This window comes from Zalophus californianus, chromosome 2, assembly GCF_009762305.2.
Source record: "Zalophus californianus isolate mZalCal1 chromosome 2, mZalCal1.pri.v2, whole genome shotgun sequence".
Classification (NCBI taxonomy): Eukaryota; Metazoa; Chordata; class Mammalia; order Carnivora; family Otariidae; genus Zalophus; species Zalophus californianus.
In genome coordinates, this window is record NC_045596.1 from 193403082 (window position 1) to 193420095 (window position 17014).

At 33.6% G+C, this 17014-nt stretch overlaps 1 pseudogene; it reads right to left on the reverse strand.

Moving 5' to 3' along the window:
* Positions 1-7536: 7536 nt before the first annotated feature.
* Positions 7537-7800, reverse strand: LOC113924534 (annotated as a pseudogene).
* Positions 7801-17014: the final 9214 nt, after the last annotated feature.

Sequence of the window (17014 nt, forward strand, 5' to 3'; positions counted from 1 at the left end):
TGTAGTGTACATAGGATATGTGCATTTTTATTATGCATATATCCTGATTTATTCCCTAAAAATTTATATCCAATTTTTGTACATGAATAAAAAAAGATTATGCAAAAAATACAAAGACTAGGAAATAGTATACAACTAGAATTTTTTTCAGCTTTACTTTAGCTATGAGTGGAGCATGTCTTTAGTTCTAATTCTTCTTCATCCAATGCAAATAGGAAAATTTGATCAGATATGTATAACATCGATGCAGAGTAAAAGTACTTTTGATAGACCAACACAGTAGAAAACAGAAAACACTTCTCAGACATAATTTTTGAAGATGGACTTCGAGAACATTTTCATTAGGGTGTTGCAATTTGATTTTGACACAGATGGGGGATTACTGGGAGGACTCAGAGCCCCTGGATCCTCTCCAGGCTTTAATCTTTCCCTACAATCCACTGAGAAAGTGAAAAGCATGAGTCAGATGGTAAGGATCCTAAGTTTCTTTGAGAAGGATGGAAACTTTTTCAGATTTTTTTTCCTGCTTCTCTCATTCTGTCATCTCATGCATTCGTAGACTTGCAGCCCTGTCCAGTCCTGCAGTTGCTGACCAATGACCAGGCCACTCGCAATCATAAAGAATGGTATTGTCACACTGGGAATTTTTTTAAGCCATTCACTCATATATGTAGTAAGCACGTTTTCAAGGCACACAGTTTTAGGTGGTGTAACTCACCCTACCCTCCCATCCCCCAAGAAAGAGATAGTAGATGTGCTTTCCAGGAACTTAAAATCAATTAGAGAGAAAACAGATAGCATATAAAACATCATAGCATATTATGTTTTATAATTATATATTTTATACGTTCATATGTGTAAAATGTTCTTCAAACAGCCAAAAACTCATTAAAATTAATTGTTTCTAAAGATACATTTCCCAAGCATGCCATAAGCAATATCTGAAAAAATAACCAATGTGCTATTACATTTAAAAATATAACTAAGTTCTTTAAAGAAGGAATATATTTTAAAATTGAAACCAATTTCTGATGAACCCATGGGAATTAAATATCAACTTACATTTAGGCAAAATACAGATATGAATTGTTTCAGTGTATTTTCTAAAGAAATTTAACTATGAGTTACATTATTAAGCCACATCCTTAACTATAGCTATGCCATTAAAATTTGACATAACAAAATTTGACATAAAGTTTATTTTAAATATTATGTTCAATCTGCATAGACCTTACTGAGCTTGTACAGAGATATTAATGATTATAAGTGATTTTTTAAATAGTCTGCCTTTAATATAAATGTATTTATATTTTATTATAGTATAAATATGGTAGTTTTATTAGACATTTGTATAGAACATTTTCTTCCCCCAAATACAATACACTTTATATATAGTATATTTACATATATTTATAAAGTATATATTATTTTATATATATATTCACACAGGACAACATAATACATGCAGCATCTTCCTCTCTATGCAGATGAAGAAGAATATCCTCTTGTCCTTGATTTAATATTTGCAGAAAATCAACCAACCTAAAGAGTAATATGAAAATATTTGTGTCAGCATTTTGAGTGTAATCATGGATTTCAATACAGCAGTGTACAATCTAATGAGAATCCCTTCAAAATAAATCATAGCACTAGTGTGCTGTAGGGAAGTATAGCTCATCATTGAAAAGTTCCAAAGAGGGAAAGTCATTTTTGATAAACAATATAGATTAGACCTTCACAAAAGAATGAAATGTGAACACAGTCAGCATGTCTGCACCTTCATGCATTTCTAATTATTCACGTTACAAAGCTTTAAAAACAAGATTAAGACCAGAAATCTATTGCCAGGCAGACATAGCACCCTTTGATCTGCTACTCAGTTCAAAGATATTGCTGTAAACAATCTTCAGTGTTTCTAAGGCTATTTGTTTATGTATATGTAGATATTTTTTGCTTGAACATAATTTTATATTTATGAAGCAAGTCAATTCTCTGTAAACAAGTATGAATAGAAAACAAATACTGCTAGCGTCAAGTGAGAGTGGATTTTTGTTTTGATCACCTAAATTCTTTCTCAGCTTTATTTGCCTTTTGAGGATTACTGCTTTCTTTATGAATTATAATCCATGCCACTCTTAGTGAAATTTGATTTCTTTCCTGTGTCAAAGAAAATTTTCTGTTCTATTGAGAATTATGCAGACATCCAAAGTTAACCTCCGTAAGTTTAATTTTGGCATTTCTTTATATTATTATGATTGATCAATTTCTGGGCTCCTCTTAAGTTATCTAAAATGTAAAATTGTTAATCAATACATCTAAGTTGCTCTTCAGTTTGTAACAAAACTTGACAAAGCCATTTACTAAAGGCACATAATAGAGCAAGACGGTAAACGAATTCCATTAAATCTTGAAGCATTTTGGTCCGTGGCCTGTTTGTTTTCTTCACACAAAGGTAAGAAGGCGCAATAAAGTATACTAGGTTTGCAAGGGTCTTCTTAGATATTCCTCTAACTTTTCCCAAATCCTGATTTTTTTTCCAGAATTTAAGAGAAGCTCTCACATTTATACTCATAGCTGTAATATGCTTCGCTATACTGAGGATTCAGATCCTATACTGAAAATTTTATAATTTCTCTCAAAATAGACATCCAATTTGCATGGAAATATTCTGCCATACATACTAAAATATATATGTATATATCATAATAAAAGAAGAGAGGATGTCCTAGATACTTGATATATAAAAAATATGCGATGCAAATAGAATATTTATATGGTGTAGCAGTGTGCACAATAAACCAGTAAGGTGCTACCTCCTCACTCCATGCTTCACTGATCTGAATTTTAACTGAGAATTTTTAGTGTTCAGCTTAAATATTATCTTTTAATGAGACTTTAAGAAGTGATTTGCATAATCCTAAAGCAAAACATGCTGGATATTCAAAAGAGCCATCAGTATTCTCTTTCAATGTTCATATTAATGCAACTTCAAAAAGGACTGTTTATGACAACCAGACAAGAAAATAGAAATTGTGGATAATCACTGTGTAATTACAAAATGTCCCTCATTATAATCCTAGCAATGTTTTACTCCAGACTTATACACCTATTGCCTTGGAGGTGTCTTCTATAATTAATTTATTTTGCTATCTCTTTTTAATGCCTATAAAATATAGAACAAATAGCAAGGTGGTCTAAAATGCAAGTGAAACTTATGGCAACTGAGCTGTTTTCTACTTTGGTTGTTTTCTTAGAAATATTAAATACATGAAGTGTGTCCTATCAGATCTTCAAAATTCTTACCTACCAGAGTTAGAGAAGAATATTTAAAGGTTCACAATTCAAAATCTCAACAGAGTTTTTTAGCTTTCCTTAATCTATCTTCAGAATTAATTTTTCCATGATTCTTTGTTTTAAGTTAACTTGTAAATGAAACAGGTGAAAATAATCAGTGAAAATCGTGTGTTAAAGCTAATACATATATTGAAGATATTTTGACAGAATAAAATTAGAAAAAGTGTGATCACACTTTATTTCAATTGTCTTATATTTAAATGCTGCAATATTCAGAGATTAGTTGTACATTTTTTAAATTTCAATTTTACACCTCACAAATATTTTTCTGGTTCCATTTCCAGAGGTCTAATGTAGGATTAGCAAACCATTTTCATTAATATTTGCATTTAAAAAGATAAACAAAAAAATCAAATTTATAATTAAAACCTGCACATACCTATATGTAGATGACCTAAGGATTTATAAAACTGGTTAATTATGAAAAAGTAACCCTATAGGGTTCAGAGACACAAAGTGGGTATGCTGAATATTTGTAAATCCTGTGGACCCAGTCTTCATATATTTTTATAAAAAGTGCAGGTTACAGTTCTTAAGTTTTGAAGAATAATCAGAACAAGTATGACTCAAGTTCTACCACTTGATGGTTTTGCATATGAGCAAATTAAGTTCTCTGTAAATTTTCTCTAATGTGAAATGAGAATAGTAATGCCTTTAAACATAAGTGGGCAGTATAAGAATTAAATTATTAAATAAGAGCACCCTTCCCATAAAACACCCTTAAGCAATGTTATTTTATATAATTTTATTAGTAGTAGGTGTTAAATTATTTAAAAAAAAAACTTCTTGCATTTTATAGAATGGAACTAGCTGTGGTCTTCAGTGTTCCCCCTTGTTAGCAGCATGACTTGAAAATTTACTCTCTGAGCCCTGGTTGCTCAGCTGTAAACAAAAACAAAACAACAACAACATAAAACATTTAATAGGTATGAGGTGATTTGGCCTGAAATGTTTTTGAACTGCTCATTGGTGGGAAATTTGTAAATTATAATTTCAATTAATACTTCTCAGTTGACATTAGCATTTGTCTTAGTATGAAGAACTTTCAATTTCCAAATGTTCCATGACCATGAACTTCATGGCTGCTTCCTTGTTTTTTAAAAACATGGTAGAGGGGCACCTGGGTGGCTCAGTTGGTTTAGCATCTGACTCCTGATTTTGGCTCAGGTCATGATCTCAGAGTCATGTGATTGAGCCCCTTGTCGGGCTCTGGGCACGGAGTCTCCTTGAAAATCTCTCTCCTCTCTCTCTGTCCCTCTCCCTGCCTGCACATGCGCTCACTGTCTCTCAAATAAATAAAATCTTTAAAAAATAAAATATAAATAAAAACATGGCAGATACTAAATGTGGGAAAATAAGAGGGAGAATGAAGGACAATATTTATTCTAGTACTTTTGCAATAATTACTGTTGGCCTTTGTAAATATTCAAATATTTTCCTCATTCTTATCCATCGACCAGTATATGTATCTATTTTCTGATCATCTTCACCATCTTTCCATCCATTTTTCCTTTGTACTTCTTTATTCCTCACTCCCTTCCCCCTCCCATTAAAAAAAATTGGGCTAATATGCAAAGAGTAGGATTAATTGTATTAGCAACTTCTTGGTTCAGCTCTCAGACTGTAAACTAGTGTCTTTTCCGCAGTATATCTAGTGCCATGCTTTTCATATGTTCATACTTTTTTTTGGTGATTTTGCTGTTTCAAGTGTCCCCCAAGTTTAGTGCTAAAGCTCTGTCCAGTGTTCTTTTTTTTTAAAGATTTTATTTATTTATTTGACAGAGAAAGACACAGCGAGAGAGGGAACACAAGCAGGGGGAGTGGGAAAGGGGAACGTAGTCTTCCTGGGGAGCAGGGAGCTCGATATGGGGCTCAATCCCAGGACTCTGGGATCATGAACTGACCCAAAGGCAGATGCTTGATGACTGAGCCACCCAGGCACCCCTCAGTGTTTTTAAGAGCAAGAAGGTCATGATGTGTTTTATGGAGAAAATAAGTTATACATCTATAACAATGTATAATATATGCATTATATATATGTATTTTATGTGAAGGATGCCCTATTATAAAAGAGTCCTAAATACCCTTAAACACTACTGTGATTGTTTAAATAAACCATAATACATGTAAAATAATTATGTTAGACATATAAATTATACATGTTAATAAGCCACATAACTTTATTAGTATTAGTAATATGTTAAACTATAAAACTATAATTATAAATAAAACTTTTTGCATTTTTCTACAGTAGATTTCGCTGTAGTCTATAGTTCTCCCACTTACTTGCTTTGTGACTCTAGAAAATTAACTCACCCTATCTGAGCCTTGATTTCTCAGCTGCATAATAATGGACTCTAAGGCATAAGTCATAGTGCTGTTGGCCATACTTCAATGTTAATAAATGAATAATATATTACATCCAGGAAAGAGAAGAAATTTGCTGACCTGTCTGCTGGTCTTCTCTGGAAATTGCTGAAATAACATCTATAGTGTGTAATGAAACTATGGAAAAAGACTAAAGTTGTGGATTCATGAGATAACTGATAAAGTATAGTGGACAGCATTGTTGTGAGGCTGAAAACAAAACAATTTATGGTCACATTACCCAGGGTCAGGAATATGTGAAACACTTCCCAGCTGATGTTGCTGGTTTGCATGTTTTAAAAAGTGATATGGCCTGAACAGCCTTAAGCTTGCAGGTGAGGTCAGTTCTGCAGATCAGAAAGGTGCGGGGGGGGGCGGTGCGGGGGACATGGAGACAACAACCTGATGAGTATTATACAGAAACAGGATTATGTGGAAGAGCAGGTTTTCCACGCTGAGATGGGCTCATTTCACAAGGACAGTGGCAAACCAACTGTACACTGAAAATGGCCTCCCAAATCCCTGGCTTAATCATTCAAAGACAATGTGATTAATTGTAAGAAATGTTAAATAAGCTACCTTAAACAGACACACATAAAATAAGTTTTTATGTAGATGAGTTGATGAAAATCTTGTTGCCAGAGGTTTGCAGGTAACTGACCTTGTATTTACCCTAAAGCAATGATTCTGTATTTGCTAATTCAGTGTTCACAGCAACTTTATAGAACATAACTACCGTGAAAAATGAGAATCTGTCACGATCCAGTCATGTATACATGGTCACATATATGTATTTTTTAAAAGAAAAAGAAACGTGAACAATCCTAACTTAATCAGTGTCACATAAGTTGCAAAAGTGAATGACTTTTATGATTAACTTTTAAGTCACTTGTATGTGAAATGGTTTCCAATTATTTGCTTTCACAGAAGTTGAAAGGATCAAATCAAGTTGGTAGCTTGATACATCATTAAAAATACTTTAGATTACTGTTTACCTTTTATCATGTGACTTGCAAGTTGCTCAAATAATTGCCAGTGATTCTCCAAACGTATTATTAAATAAATGTTGCTTTTTATTTTTTCTAACTGTATAAAAGTGGATATTACATAAACAATATTACTTATTTTCATGGAAACATTTAGAAAAAGTGATAAAACAATGTCAGTTTAAAATGAAATGTTTATAAAAATATAATTTCTGAGATATAAACATTTTATTTTTAAATATTTAAACTTAGTGTAAAAACATTTAATACAAACAAAATGTATAGGTGAGATACATATTTTTAAAAACTTGTTTAAGTAGGCACAGGAAAAAAACAACCTGAAGTGATAAAAGAAGTCTCACTTCATTTATCTGCACATAGTGATCCAATTCCCACAATCCCTTTGTTTTTCTCCATTGATTATCTAACAACTTTATAATTTATAACATTTAAAGATTTATCATGTAACTATAAAATATAAAATTAATAAATGGACATAAAATAGGTATGTCCATTTCTGACCACTCTTACTGTTTGTTATCTATTCTTGGTCTAATAGTATTTTAAAACCATTATGGCCCTGTACAAAGTATTTGCATATGTTAGAGTGAATCTTCTCATTTTTGTGTTTTTATAAAGTTGACTTATTTGCAACTTTCTTCTATAAAAAAAATCAGAACGTTTTTCACATCATTCAAAAAGCTTAGCATTTAACCGGGATTTAAATAAATATATACTCATAAACAGCAAACTTTATCCATTTATTTAAAATTATTTCATGTCTTTAATCCATTTTTTGAAAAAAGTTTGTCTAGAAATATATAAATCCCTATAAAAGATGACAGTCTCTCATTTCCCCATCTTCTTCCTCTTCCATACCCCCGACATAAAGGACATTTTACACCTTACTAAAACTTCACCCAAATGTCCAGACAATTCTCCATCGATGTATTCTTGTGTGTTTGCAAGCTGCACGTTCATATAGCCATCTCCAGATACCAAGTAGCCTGTGTATTCCATTTCCCACTTAAGTGGCACCATTACTTCCTATTAATCTGTTGAAGAAAGGTTTGGGATTGAGGGGCAAACTCATCTCAACTACAAGCAAGTGCTACAGGCCACTCACTGCCTGCACGGTTGTACATCCATCCCTCATGACTGGAGTCTTTAATTTTTTGAATTGTTTTTTCTGTCAGACTTATACGTGTTTTGCATGGTTGGCCCCTAGACCCTTTAGGGTGGTTAATATTAATGTGAATGACCTATTTTTTTCTAACATAGTTTCCTAATGAATTGCTGTGGAATAAGGGAATGATGTGATCAATCAGTACATAATCCTACAATCTTACTGCAATGCTTAATCTGTTTGGCTAGAACCAGTGGTTTTGGTTTTCAAAAGAAAATCAAATTTACAAAGATACATTTGTCCAGCACCAAGTTAGCTCTGAAGAATGGAATGAGTCAAGCAACATAGCATGCATGGTCCGGTTCTGGACGGCTGATGACTCCCAGACACATTAATCAGCATGCCTACCTTGACGTAAGAAATAAGGCTCTATGGGTTCAGACAGTCTTAATTAAAGTAAGCCATCAGACCTGGGAAACCTTCAGCTGCATCTCATTAATTTCAGGTTACACATAAGTTAAGGATTGCTCCATAATGAATCTCAACTGTGAGTTACAGATTTTCAGTCTGTTAGAATAAATTTAGCCGGTCTCACGTAAGTGGATCTAGCATAGATGCCCTGAGTTAGTATAACAAGGAATATTTGACAAGGGTCCAAATTCACAGGCATCCTTAGGGCTAATACATATCACAGGTATTAATGTTTCCTTTCCAGTTTCCACCTCTATTTGGCCTATATTTAGTACAATATGTTAGATCAAATCATTAAAATTCATGACATTCACTTGGTTATGGCATATTATCATTTTTATATATCACTGGATCTGATTTCCTAGTAGTTTGTTAAGAATGTTGGGTACTCTGTGCATGATGGATATTAATTTTATAGTTTTTTTGGTAATAATTTTGGTTTTGATATCAGGGTAAATCTTTCCTCATAAAGTAAAAAGTACATCCTCTATCTGTTTTCTTTAAAAAGTTATGAAAAATTGGTGTTATTCTTCCCTAACTACTCAGTTGAATTTACCAGTGAAATTAGTTGGATCTATTTTCTTTGGGGAAAGGTTTTGATTAATAATTCAATTCTTTTGGGGTGCTTGGGTGGTTCAGTTCATTAAGAACCTGCCTTCGGCTCAGGTCATGATTTCAGGGTCCTGGGATCGAGCCCCGCATGGGGCTCCCTGCTCAGTGGGGAGTCTGTTTCTCCCTCTCCCTCTGCCACTCTCCCTGCTTATACTTTATCTCTCTGTCAAATAAATGAATTTAAAAAATCTTAAAAAGATAAATCAATTCTTTTATAGATATATGGTTAGCCACATATGATTCTTTACTAGTCTGTTTTGATGTTTTCTTACATCATTTATTTACTATGAATTGTCAAATTTATTAGCATAAAGTTACTCATGTGCTTAATGTCTGTAGGAGCTAGAGTTTTATGTAATATTTTATAAATATTAATCTTTTATTTGTCTAGTTAGTGTTTTCTATCAACATTAACCTTTCAAAGTATCAAATTTTGATTTATTCTATTTTGTCTGTTTTTTTATTACCTGTTATTCTTACCTATTCTCTTATTTCTATTTTTTATCATTTTAGCTTTATTCTTCCTCTCCTGAGTTCTCATAGAAAAATCTTTTTTTTTAGATTTTATTTATTTATTAGAGAGTATGTGTGAGCGGGTGGAGGGGCTGAGGGGAAGGGAGAAGGAGAGAATCTCAAGCAGATGCCATGCTGAGCACAGAGCCCCATGCAGGGCTCGATCTCATGACCGTGAGACCATGACCTGAGCAGAAACCAAGAGTGGGACGCTTAACTCACTGAGCCACCCAGTCGCCCTAGGGAAAACTCTTTGATCGTTGATTTATAACTTTCTCTACCTGTAGGCATTATAAATGTGTCTATAAGCTATTGTTTAGTGGCATCCCACAAGTTTTGATAATTTATATTTCCCTTTTCATGTAGTTCAATATATCTTGTAAATTTGGTTATATTTTCTTCAGTGAACTATGGATTATTTAGTAGAGTTTTATTAAATATTCCAATATTGGGTTTTTTCTGGATATTGAATTTATATTCATTTCTAACTTGTTTTGATACTTTTTTGGTAAAAATTTCAGTCTTGAAGTTTATTAGATTACATCTTTATAAATTTTATATATGCTATGTAAGATCTTATATATTTATAAAAAAATGTATAACCTAAAATAGGAAGTGTGGTGAGTGTTCAGTGTACAATTGAAAGAATATATCTTCTGTATGTTTTAGTGTAGTATTGTAAACATCAATTAAGTCAGTTTTCATAGAGTTGTTTATGTATTCTCTACTCTTATTTTTGTCTACTTCTATCATTTACAGAGGGAGAGGAGTTAGACTCTCCACCTATAATTTTGGAGCTGTTGATTTCTGCCCCAGGAGCTATCTGGTTTTGATTCATGTATGTTGACATTCTCTTATTAGATATATGCAAACTCAGGTTTTAATGTGTTCCTGGTGAGCTGGTTATTTTATCATTATGAAGAATTCTGTTATCTCAGGTAATACTTCCTGTCTTGAAGTGTACCTTGTCTGATATAGCCGTATTAGCTTTTTCTACTTTCTGACTACTAGAAACAATGTGCTATGAGCTTTTGAGTATAAGTGTTTATGTGGACACATGTTTTGATTTCTGTGAGGTAGATAATTAGAACTGATATGTGCATGATGGATATTAATTTTATATTTATAAGTTGATGATAAGAACATGATAAGTTCTTTGTGGTTTGTTTTGGTAAATTGTTTGACAATTTAAAAAAGTTTTAATTCCAGAGGATTGATAGGTTTTAGGGTATGCTTAACTTTATGAGAAATGGCAATACCACTTTCCACTTGCACCAGCATTTTCTGTGATTTCTGGTTGGTCTAGTCAGCAGTTGATGTATATACATATAAAACTTAGTGTTAGGCATACTCCTAAGTATGTCGCGGCATCTTATTGTAATTATAATTTAATTTGCATTTCCCTCATGACTTTTTGTTGAGCATCTTTTCATGTGTTCTTTTCCCCTTATCTGTTCTTTGGTGTATATCTGTTAAAATTTTTCTACATTTCTAGTAAATTTTTCTTACTGAACTGTTAAACTTATTTATGTACATTCTAAGAAATTGTATCAGGGATTGGTTTTGCTAACATTTTCTACTGGTCTTTAGCTTTACTTTCTATTCTGTTAAGAATGCCTTTAAATAGGGAAAAGTGATAAAATCCAATATATCTATTTTTCTTTAATAGTTTATGCTTTGTGTATCTTCCTTGTGAAATCTTTTACCTATCCCTATGTAAAAAGGAAATTCTCTCATATTTTCTCCTAGAAGATTTTATAGATTAAATGAAAAAGCATAGGTTGATTCATTTCAAGGTAATTTTTGTCATTTTCTTATACAGTGTTAAGTAAAGGTATAATGTGAAGTTATTCATTGTCCCAGCACCATTTGATGAATATATTATTCTCAATTCATTGAAATTTCTTGATACCACTGTTAAAAATTAACAAGCATACATAAGTAGGCCTACCTCTTCTTATTTTATTTCATTATTTTATATTCTATTGACTTTCAGTTACATGTATTTTTAGTAGCTTCTTTAGAGTTCACATTATACATCTTCAAATTTTCAACATTTATTAAGAGTTACTATTTATTCTACTTTCCACTTCACTCTTGATTCCAAATTCCCACTTTTTTCCTCATTTCATACTTGACACTTTACATGCTCTGTGCTGTTCTCTTTAACTTGTTTTCCTGTCCCGTCCACAAACTGTTGAAGTTCCACCTTCAATGCTACTCTTTTCTCTTAAACACCATTTGCCTTCAGGAAATCAATAGAAAAAATACTGTTATTTTTCTGATATGTTTGCCATTTCTGATGCTTTTCTGAGTTTCCATCTGGTGTCATTCTTTTTCTGCCCAAAGAACATGATTTAGCATTTCTTCTAGTCCATACAAGTCTATGGCCCGGATCTTCAACTTTTATTCAACTGTAAATTTTCCTCCTCATTATTTTTTTCCTGGATTCTGTGTTGAAACTTCTCTTTTGGCATTTTAGTGATAATACTGCATTTTCTGTGGCTTTTGTGGTGTCTGATGAGAAATCAGCTGTCATTCATTTCAGTGTTGCTCTGTATGTGATAATTCTTTTGTTCTCTGGCTGTTTTAAAAAATCCCCCCCGCCGCCCCACCCCGCCCCGCCCCGCTTATTTTTCGGCAGTTTTACCATGATGCGATTTCTTTGGTATTTATCCTAGTTAGCGTCTGCTCAAATGCATGGATCTGTAAGTGGATGTTTTAAATCAAATTGTGGTGGGGAAAGGGTCATTTTTATTCAAACACTTTTTTTTTTTCTTTTTTTGCTCCAATCTCAGTCCTCTCTTTCCGTGACTCTGACTATGGGTTGGTTAGACCCTCGTTGGTGATATTTTCTTCAGTCTTTTATCTCCATACATTGAGATGAGACCATTTCATTGACGGGCCTTCCAGGTCCCTGATGATTTCCTCTCCTCTCCAGGCTCCTATTCACAATATACAGTGGATTTCTCATTTTGATTATTGTACTTTTTGGTTCTGAAATCAGTGTTATTTTTTTGTTTGTTTGTTTCCATTTATTTATTGCAGTTCCCAAACTGTTTCCTCAGTAAGGTCATGTTTTCCTTTAATTCTTCAAAATATTTACAGTAGCTACTTAAAGCCTATGTCCTTCAACACAACTTATGACTCCTCTTGATACCTGCTTCTATTTTCTATTAATCTTGACCAAGCAAGATATTTTTGCTTGGCATAGAAAGGCTGGTTGAAATATTTTTCTTTGAGTATTTTAAAGATACCTCCACACTATTTCTGGGCTTACACAACTTCTGAAAATAAATGTTTAAATTCTTGTCTTGCTTCCTCTGTATGCAATGTTGATTTTTCTTTAATGCCTTCCAGATTTTTCTCTTTGCATCTTTCTTTCAGCAAATTGACTTTAATCTTTTATTTCTAACATTTTCCTTTATTTTGCATTTCTCTTGTTGCAGTTACCTAAACTTATTGTTTATGTGTTTTGTGGTCTTTGATTTATTTCAGAAATTTGGGGCCATTGTATCTTGAACTCCTCAGCCATTCTCTTCTCTCTTCTCCCTCTATCAATAAAATACATGAACATCAACTTTCTGATTCTGTCCCACAGCTCTTGAATGCTGTTTTGTTTTGATTTTATTTTTTTTTTTAGGTTTGCATTTCATTTTGAATATTTTTTGACTTATCTTCAAGTTCAGTGGAGTCTTTCCCTAGCAGTGTGTGGTCTAGTGGAGAGACCGTTAAATTTTTCTTAGAGTAAGTATAAGTTCTAGACATCAAGTTGAGAAAAGCAGCTGATCTATATGTTATTTTGTCCAGAAATGGGTGTGCTACTTCCTTGTCAGGCCATGATTCTGGAGTGGTTAGGTTAATATAGTTGGTAGTTGAAATACGATGTGTTTTGCAGGCCTGTGTTTTAACGTCTTTGTCATTGTCTGCAGTTCCCACAGACTTCATATTCATTTAGCGATGGGCCATCATTTTGTGTACTTACTGTGATTTCGGGAGAAATTTCTTAGTGTTTCTATCATCTTTCCCTCATGTCTCCCATTGCTCCTGCATTGTCGAATCACAGAGAATGGTGCCCTTTCCCAGTGGCAGATGCTGTTGCTATGCACATGGTGTTATTCATGATATCACTGTGCTTAAGTCTGGGGTGGGGAGTTCTTGGCTCCCCTGGTCCATCCCAGTCATCACCAGGGAGTGAGTCTTCTCAGTGTTCCTGCCTCTGTTCCACCTTGGCAGCAAATTCTGCTCTGTAGCTAATGTCAGTCTCCTATAAAGAGAATGTTACCTCCACCTTTGCTCAGCAGTAAGAATGCACTGCTTTGTATTGCCTTGTTTCCTCTCTCTCCCAGAGTATTTTGCATCTGTACTTCCCTGGGAGCAGTGGATCCTAGCCCTGCCCTTGAGAGCATGAAGTTTTCCTCAGCCCATCCCTAGCTGCATATGGGCTTGTCTCTCTCCATATATCCCTGTAGGCCATGTGTGAGAATCAGATGCCACCCCATCAGGAGGTTAGAAAAGGCATGCATATTTCTCATTCTCCACTGGCATCTGGCCACCTCTGGCATTCCCCCAGCACTAAGGAGATGTTTTCTCTTCTCCTCCACCCCCAATCTTTCTATTAAAATTTAGTAAAAGCACATGTAGAAAAGTTTGTGATTAAGAACCTGCTCTCCTTGTGCTTAGGACTCCCTGTTACTTTGAGCCAGTACTCAGCCTTACAGTTTCCCTTTAGACTACTATTAATTAAAAAAAAAATTATGCCCTGCCAAAGTACAATAGTTCTTATGTCTCTTTTCGATTTAGAAGAGATTGTCAGTCCTTGTAATTCAGTTGCCATTAAGTGACTTGCAATTTCTGCTCTTGGATCGGGTCCAAAAAATATATGTTTTTGTGTTTTAACCAGCTGTTTCTCATCTTTAGTTTGCAGGTGATGGTCTCTTGCAATTTTCTGTATGCAGGGTGGAAGTTTCATTCCTTTCTAGTGTACTTCAATGTTATTTTAAATAAAATAAGACATTGCTTTACACAGCTAATATTTGGACTTTAGATTTTCGTCACTTATCTATAACATTATGGTTAATCTGGTTAATCTTTTCTTTTTCTTCTGCCTAATTAATACCCCTTAGTGTTCCCATAATCACGGGCTTCTTGCTGATGAATTATCTTTATTTGGCTTTACTGAAAATGCCTTTGGGCTTTTCTATTCGTTTTGATTTTCAGCAGTTCTATCATGATGTGCTTAGGGATTGATTTTCTTCATAGTTGTTCTTGAATTTATAGTTTCTTGAATTTCCCTGATCTGGGAAAATGCTAAGCCATTGTCAGTCTGCCCTCCTTCTCTTCCCCCATCTATGACTTACCAAAGTGTATATTAGACTAGATTCTAACTATAGGCTTTAACACTGGGTTCCTGTAGTTTCTTTTTAAAATTAACTTAACTTTCATTATTTTTCATGCTCAGTTTTTTTTCCCAGCCTTATTGAAGTGTGATTGAGAAATAGATTATATACGTTAAGGTTGTGCATGCAACATGATGATTTGGTATACATATGGATTGTGAAATGATTACCACAATCAAGTAAATTACCACATCCCTTACCTCACATAGTTAGCATTTTGTGTGTGTATGGTGAAAGCACTTAGGATCTATTCTTTCAGCAAACTTAAAGTATACAATACACTATTTTAGATACCCAGCACTTAATAATTTTACAACAGGAAGTTTGTACCTTTTGACCAATATGTCTGTACTCCTGTCACCCCACCCCCACCCCAAAACCACTGTTCAATACTCTGGCTCTGTGATTGGCTCTTTTTTTACATTCCACATATAAGTGAGATCATACAGTATTTGTCTTCCTGTGTCTGGCTTATTTCACTTAACATAATGTCTTCCGGGTTCATCCATGTTGTAAATAGCAGGATTTCCTTTTTATGGCTGAATAAGATCCCATTATGTATATTATATTTCATTATATATGCTCTATATAATGTATGTGATTACACTTTCTTAATCCATTTTTTTCTATAGATTTCTTAAGCCCTTTTTTGTGTTTCCATTTCTTGTGTACTATTTCTATCACCCTGAATATTTTCTACTGATCAATCCGCCAGTTCCTTAATCTTCTAATTTGCTATACCCAAAATACTGTTGCACTGTCTTCTTGTATTCTCCAACTTGATTAATGCATTTGTCTGTTCTAAAATTACCATTTCTTTTCCATAGATTCCAGTTCTCCCCTGAAAAAAATGTTACAGTCCATATCTTTGAACATTTGTTTTTTCTATTATTATGTTCAGTTAGCCAACATACAGTACCTCATTAGTTTTTGATGTAGTGTTTAATGATTCATTAGTTGTGTATAACCCTGGGTGTTATATCTCTGAACATTTTAAGCATTTTTTGCTTTAATGTCTTACCTGCTATAATTATTGTCAGCATCCTCTGTGGGTGGTGGTTTTGTAATTTTCTTCTGGTTTTCAGTCCTATCATTTTGTTTCCTCAAGTGCTTAGTAATTTTGATTGAATGATAGACATTTACACAAGGAGACTATTTGAGTCCACCGAAGGGTATTTACCTTTGCTTCTGGAAGGAGAAAATAGGTACATGATCATCCCTAGATTAATGTATCCCAGTTAATGTGTTTACAATGATATGACTTTGAGCTTTAGGGCATGTGGGGCTAGTCCAGTTTCTGTTTCTCATTCCTTTTAAAATTCTGTTTATATGGGTTAGCCCTTCCAAGAGCCAAACCAAACAATTGGAAGTTCAAGAGACCTCCCTTCCTTGATAGACCCAGACTCCAAATTCTGTCTTCAAGAGGCTGACACAATCCATGCATAACCTCACATTCTGTTGGCTGCCTTTTCCAAGATAGACAATTTTAGGTGAAAAGTTGCCCTAAATGATGGGTCACAATTATCCAAGTTTCCGTTTTCATATTTTAGCCTCTCACTTCTGTACTGAAACATATAAATTTAAATTTCTTCTTGGTAAAAGCTGATCCACATTAGCTAATATGCTGTTAATTTAAGTGATAATGCATTCCCTTTCTTTCATTTTTCTTTGTTTGTTTTCATTCAAGACACACCCACACATAGAACAATGTATTTTTTTATATCATAGGTTTTTTTTGAAGTGATTAGAATAATCTATATAACTACAAACCAATTTACAATTCAAAACATAATGTAAAACTTCACTTGAGTCATGGAATTTTGTGACAAGATGTAGTGAATGGTACTTTGACTTTATTTTGTATACACACATACACAAAACAGATGGAGTATGAAGTGATTTTCCTGGTAATAACATCACATTAATGGAAGATACAGAGAAATCCCTACTTGATTACCAAACCAATGGTTTAAACTCAATGACAATTCATTCCAATTTCTTCTGTCTAATAATTTTCTCCAGTTCACTGTTTCTAATACACACCTATCATCATTGGTAAAAAAAAAAAAAAAAAAAAAAAAAAAAAAAAGACATCAGACAGGGACAGAGAGAAGAGAAAGTATGCCTGAGATTTTTTAAGGCTTTGGAAATTCTGAGCTTAAAAGAAAAGTACATGAGAAATATTT